Source organism: Otolemur garnettii, unplaced genomic scaffold (assembly GCF_000181295.1).
Source record: "Otolemur garnettii isolate 467f Iridium unplaced genomic scaffold, OtoGar3 scaffold00238, whole genome shotgun sequence".
Classification (NCBI taxonomy): Eukaryota; Metazoa; Chordata; class Mammalia; order Primates; family Galagidae; genus Otolemur; species Otolemur garnettii.
Window position 1 is genome coordinate 1,443,411 of NW_003852633.1, and position 6,823 is coordinate 1,450,233.

Consider the following 6,823-nt stretch of genomic DNA (forward strand, 5'->3'; position numbering starts at 1 on the left):
AACATTGCCATTATTTCTCAAATCTGAGCAAAAGTAACTCAGATTCAGCCTCCTTTTCTGAAACACCCTGAAGGAAGGCGTCTCTCCCAAAGCTCAATTCATGCCAATTTCAGCTTCATATTTATTCCAATTATTTATTTTCTAAATTTATTTTGTATTTTTAATTGACAGAGAATAAATGCATATATTTATGGATTAAAATATGATATTGGATACACATTTACCATTACATGATGATTGAATCTAGCTAATTAACATATTTATCACCTTTCGCATTAATTCTTTTTGTGGGAGAGACATTTGAAATTTACTCTCTCAACAATCTTGAAATATATGATACATTTTTGTTAACTATAGTCACTACCCTGTGTGGTAGATCTTAACAACATACTCTTTCTGTCTAACTGAATCTTTGTACCCTTTGATGTCGACATCTCCTCATTCCACAAAGCCAGCATTGCCCCAACCTCCAGTAACCACTATTCTACTCTCTATTTCTGAGTTTGACTTTATTTTAAAAATACTTTTTTTTTCCTCAGGAATGGAAAAAAAAAATACTTATTTATTTTTTATTTATAAACTCACTACTCCAAAATTTTCCTTTAATAAAACATGGTGTCAAAATTTCATAGGTAATAAATTTCTGTCCAGCCACTGCATATAGAATAAGAATACCAAAACAAACAAACAAATAAATAAGTAAATAAAACCTCCCTTTTCAGATCATGACAATTTTAATCTATCCCATAAGCATCTAACCACTGAAGTCTATTACTAAGATAAAAAGTGATAAAAGGGGAAGGAGTTTGACTTTTGTAGATATTAGATATAAATGAGATGATAAGCTATTCTGTGCTGGGCTTATTTCCCTTCATATTATGTCCACAGGTCCCTCTATGCTTTTGCTAATGACAGAATCTCCTCCTTTTTTAATGCTGGCTAGTATTCAAGTATGTGTTTGTGTGGTTGTGTGTGTGTGTATATACATACAAATATATCAGATTTCCTTAATCCACTCTTGTCAAGATGGACCCTTAGTTTGATTTCATACATTGGAGTGTGAACACAGGAAGGCAGATATCTCTTCAATATAATGACTTTATTTTCTTTAAATATATACCCATTAGCAGGATTGCTGAGCCATATGGTAGTTCTATTTTTAATATTTTGAGGAACTCCACACTGTCTTCCATGATGTCTGTACTTATTTATATTCCCATCAGCAGTGTGCAAGGGTTCCCCCATTCTCCGCACTCTCACCAACTCTCACATTTCATTTTTTTGATAAAGCCTATCTTAATATGTATAAAATGAAACCTCATTGCAGTTTTAATTTGCATTTTCCTGATAATTAGTGGTATTTAGACTTTTTTATATACCCACTTGCCATTTCTATGTCTTACTTTTGTAATAGGTCTGTTGAGGTCCTTTGCCCATTTTTTATTTGGATTATTTTTTTTTCCTTGAGTTACTTACATATTGTGGATAGTTAGCCTTCATCAAATGCATGATTTGGGAATATTTTTTTCTCTATCCCTAAATTGTCTCTTCACTCTGTTAATCTTTCCTTTGTTGTGCAAGAGCTGTTTAGTTTGACGCAATCTTACTCCTCTCTTTTTGCTTAATCATTGCCCAGACCCATGTCCTGGAGCTTTTCCCCTGTTTTCTTCCAATAGTTTTACAGTTTTGGTTCTTACATTTAAGTCTGTAGTTCATTTTGAGTTGAGTTTTCTACGTGTTTCTAATTTGTCTTTTCTGCAGGTGCATATCTAGTTTCCCCGACACTATTTATTGAAGAGACGGTCTTTTTTCCCCCATTGCATGTTTGTAATGCCTTTGTCAAAAATTAATCGTCCATAAAAGCCTGAGTTCACGTCTGGGCTTTCTATTTTTTTCCATTGGTCAGTGTGTCTGTTTTCATGCCAGACCCACATAGCCTGTTTTGAATACTAAATCTTGGTAATATATGTAACAATTAAGTGGGTGGCGCTTCCAGCACTATTCTTTTTGTTCACGGGTTGCTTTGTCTATCCTTTTTGTTTGTTTGTTTGTTTGTTTTTGCTTTTTGTGGGTCTATGCAAAATTTTAGGATTTTTTTCTTTTTTTACTGAAAACTACCATTGGAATTTGGACAGGGATTGCACTGAATGTGCAGATCACTTTGGCGCGGTGGGCACTCCAGTTCTCAAGCCGTTCGTTGACTCTTGTCTGAAAGAGGGACCCCTCTCAACTTTGGAAATCTCAGAAGCCTGTCCTTGCATCTCAGCAGCAAGTCTGTAGATGTCACCAAATCGTGGACAAACCAAAGTGGGGTCATTTACAGAGATGGGTGGGCGTTTCCCTCCCATTCTCAGACCAGTCCCTTGAACTACAAAGGGGACACAGACTCCGTGAAGAGCCCCTATGTCCTTCATATACCAGGAGATGCATGGAAAATTCCTTCCAGAGCTGAGAGGTGCCTTCTAAGATACCCGACCAACCTTTCTTCGCCCTCTTGCTCAAACCCTTTGAGGGTGCTTGACACCAACTTTATTCTCAGCACTTAAGAAAATGCATATTCCCAGAGGAACTCCTGGGGGGGGGAGAAAACCATAGTGTTCTCACTGAAACCCCTTCTCAGCCCAAACTTCCTGTGTGACTCTTCTCAACCCCCTCCCGGGAGATAGTCATCCTGAGCTGCCCTGGGGGACCAGCACCTATGGTCGAAAATGCTTTTACAGAGGGGCCTGGTTACAAAGCACTGAGCAAGCTGACCCGGATGGGGCTGCGGGGGCACACACGGGGTCTTCAGTAGCAACCTGTTGTTCCCCACCCCCAGCTTTGAGAACATTTCTGAGATGTAATGGCTTGGCCCGGAAGGAGGCTGACAGCAGCTGTGTTCTCACTAGCTCCCTGAAGACGTCTTGCCACCCACGCCACTGCCTCACCGAACACCTCACCGCAGCCACCTATTTAATCATACGCCTTCGCACAGACACATTCCGCAGGGATCTCGTCCCACGGCAGAGACCCAGCAGGTACATGGGGACAAGGCATTCATCTAGCAAAGTGCGTAAATCTGAGCAGAGTCACGTTTTTCGCTCGTCTCCATGGTGACAGAAAGCAGAAAACAGGCAATCAAGGATAATAAGCCCCGTGGGCAGCCAGTATCTGTGAGAGCAAATTAAGCCCCCATTTTTCTTCCTCTCCCCTCCCTGCCCCCATCACCTCTGGGGAATGTAAACAAACGTCAATCCCCAGCAAAGGGGGCCCTTGGCTCCATGGCAACTGCCTCATTCTCCTTCCCCCTCCATCCTGCGGTCCCCCATTAGCCTGGATACACCACTTTTCTACAAAAAAGCCTCCACCTCGAGCAATCTGGTGACAATATGTCCACTCTACATCAACCAATCCCTGAGCCTGCCCAGAAGAGGCTTGTGCTGGGCCCCCGACCCGGGCAGAGAAGAACGCAGCAGAGAGGGAGGGCAGGCTGTGCACTGCAGGAACAGAACGACCCTGCTTGTTTGCCTTGCTATTTCCCCCACTCTTTACCTAATTGTGTATTTAAAAAAGAATTCAAACCCACAGAAAAATTGAAAGGACAGTAAACCTCTGTAATACCCTCACTTAAACTCACCAATTGTTAACAGTTTGACATATTAGCATCCATCCACCTTCCCACCTACTCACTACCCACCTCTCATTTAACCTCAGGTGCTTATCTTGCTACTACATAACTCAGATGGCATTACCACAGCAGGAGAAATATCAGTTCAATAATACTTAATGTGCAACCCATGCTTAAACTTCCCCATTGACCCCAGATGTCTTTTACAGCATTTCTCCTTTTTAAATCCAGAATCCAAGGAAGGTTCATGCATTGTATTCCTTAGTTCTGTCTCTTTAGCCTCTTTTAACCTATAAAAATCAATGCCCCCGCCCCACCCACTCACATTCCTCTCTGAAGAATGGAATTGTTTGTTTTTCAAGACAGTTGTCTTCAGAATGTGCCACCTTTTGGGTTGTTTCCCCAGGATCAAGTTCAGTTTAAACATGTACAGTTATGTTATGTCCCTTTTCCATCACATCGAGAGGCACATAATCTTAGGTTTCCAGTCCGTCACTGATGCTGAATTTTATCACTACACAATTGTACAGGTCCATTTTTCCCTCTGGGATGGATAGGTGATCTGTAAAGTGATGCTTTTAGACTACATGAATATTCTGGCACCAAAGAACCTTTCTTTTTTTGGGGGGGGAGGGTTGTTTGTTTCTCTAATGTATTTAGAGACAGAATCTCACCCTGTTGCCCCAGTCTAGAGTGCTGTGGCATCATAGCTCACAACAACCTTAATCTCCTGGGTTAAAGCAATTCTCTTGCCTCAGCCTCCCAGTAGCAGAGAATATAGGCATGCTCCCTATGCTAGGCTAGTTGGTTTTTTTGGTTGTTGTTTGGTTTGGGGTTTTTTTTGTTGTTGTTGTTTGTTTGTTTTTCTATTTTAGTAGAGATGAAGTCTCACTCTTGCAGAGGCTGGCCTCAAACTCTTAAGCTCAGGTAATCTACCTGCCTCAGCCTCCCAGCGTGCTAGGATTACATGTGTGAGCCACCGTGCCTGGCCCAAAGAACCTTTCACCAGCTGATTCTAGTCTCAACAGATGATCTGACTTGAGTCACTTATTATAATCCTTTGGGTTTTGGAAAATAATAAGTTTCTATTTCCATCACTCCTTTTTAGTTATTACCTACCTAGGAAAAAGCCCCCTCTCCTTGATTAATTCTGTGTACCTAGGTGTCTATTGCAGAGCACCCAGCCTTTTTAGCAGCAAGGACTGGTTTCATGGAAGATAATTTTTCCACAGACCCTGGCAAGGGAGAAGGTAATTAGATTCTCTTCTTCTCTTAGAAGTGCGTAACCAGCCAGGTACAATGTTCACGTCTGTAATCTCAGCACTCTGGGAGGCCGAGGCAGGATCACCTAAGCTCATGAGTTCGAGACCAGCCTGAACTAGGGTGAGACCCCATCTCTAAAAATAGCCAGGCGTTGTGGCAGGCACCTGTGATCTCAGCTACTCTGGAGGCTGAGGTAAGAGGATTTCTTGAGCCCAAGAGTTTGAGGTTGCTGTGAGCTATGATTCGGCACTCTACCAAGGGTAACAAAGTGAGACTATGTCTTGGGGAAAAAAAAAAAAAAGAAAGAAAAAAAAGAACATAACCTAGATACCTGAATGTGTAGCACACAGTAGTGTTTGTGCTCCTATGAGGATCTAATTCCACCACTTATATGACAGGAGATAGAGCTCAGGTAGTTATAGTTATGTGACTGATGGGGAGCAGCTATAAATACAGGTGAAGCTTCATTCCCTCACCTGCTGCTCACTTCCTGCTGTGCAGCCTGGTTCCTAACTGGCCACAGACAACTACTTGTCCATGAGGGACTGTAGGTCTGCCATATATCTGCCTACATACCAATCTATCTATCATACATCTATATTCTATTAAGGTAAATTAAGAAATAAACTGAATATATTTAAAGTGTACAGATTGATGAGAATTCTGTTGTGCATGTACCTTGAAATCATCACAACAAACAGGATAACAAATATTTCCAAAACCCTCCAAATTTTGTGTCCCTTGAGAATCCCACCCCAAATCCCATTATTAGGCAACCTCTTACTTTCTTTCATTGTGGATAATAAGTTTTTATTTTAGGGAAGCTTATATACATAGAATAATATAGTAAATATTTGTTTAGGGATGGCTACTTTACTCAGCATAATAATTTTGAAATTCATCTGTAATGTAATGCATATCAGTAGTTTGGTCCTTTTCATTGCTGAGTAGTATTCCATTTACTCTCTTAAAATTTTTAATTTGAAATGATTTTAAATTTACAGAAACCTGTAAACCTAGTACAGAGAGTTCTCATATACTTTCCTCCCATCTTCCCTTAATGTTAATATTTTATATAACCATGGAACATTATCAAAACTGATACATTAATGTCAATACAAAATATTAACTAGAGTCTTCATTCAAGACTTTTAGAGATGTCCACTAAAATTCTGTTTTCTGTTTCAGGAGCCAGTTCTGAATATCATCCTACCTTTAGTCAATATGTAACTTTTGTCTTCTTCAATCTTTGACAGATTCTCAGTACTTCCTTCCTTGCTTTTCATAATATTAACAATTCTGAAGATTACTGGTCATATAGTTTATAGCAGGGGTCCTCAAACTATTTAAACAGGGGCCCAGTTCACTGTCCCTCAGACCATTGGAGGGCTGGACTGTGGGCCCTGGGACAAGTAGGCTGCTAAGCAGGACAGGCAGTGGTGGCAAAAACACCCGGCAGGCCAGATAAATGTCCTAGATGGGCTGCATGTGGCCCGTGGGCCATAGTTTGAGGATGCCTGGTTTATAGAGTACTCCTAAGTTTGGGTCTGAGTGATATTTTCTCTTTACTAGACTCTGATTGTGGCTATGAGGGAAGAATACCACAGATGTGAAGTGCGCTTCCACTTATGTAGAATCAGGCGGCACCTGCTACCCACATCCCTTGCTACTGGTGATGTTAAGCCTGTCTCCTGGTCAAGGCTGTCTCTGCCAGCCTTCTCCTCTGTAGAATTATTTTTTGTTCCCTTTCCATGCTTGCTAGAACCAAATTACTAAACCCACACTCACATGGAAGGGAATAACTCTTTGCCTCTTGCATGGGGGAGTCTTCATGTTTAATTTTTAAAATTATTTTGTAATGGAGTTTTGTCCCTTCCATTAATTTATGTATTCATTCATTTTATACCATTATGAACTCATGAGTACTTATTTTATTATTTGGGTTATAATCCA

The 6,823-nt window shown here is 40.7% G+C and overlaps 1 non-coding gene across 1 annotated transcript; it reads right to left on the bottom strand.

The window, feature by feature from the left end:
* Positions 1 to 637: 637 nt before the first annotated feature.
* Positions 638 to 802, bottom strand: LOC111722353. Its single transcript, XR_002771181.1, has one exon. It is a non-coding gene; the product is annotated as a small nucleolar RNA SNORA29 (small nucleolar RNA).
* Between the last annotated feature and the right edge of the window lie 6,021 nt (positions 803 to 6,823).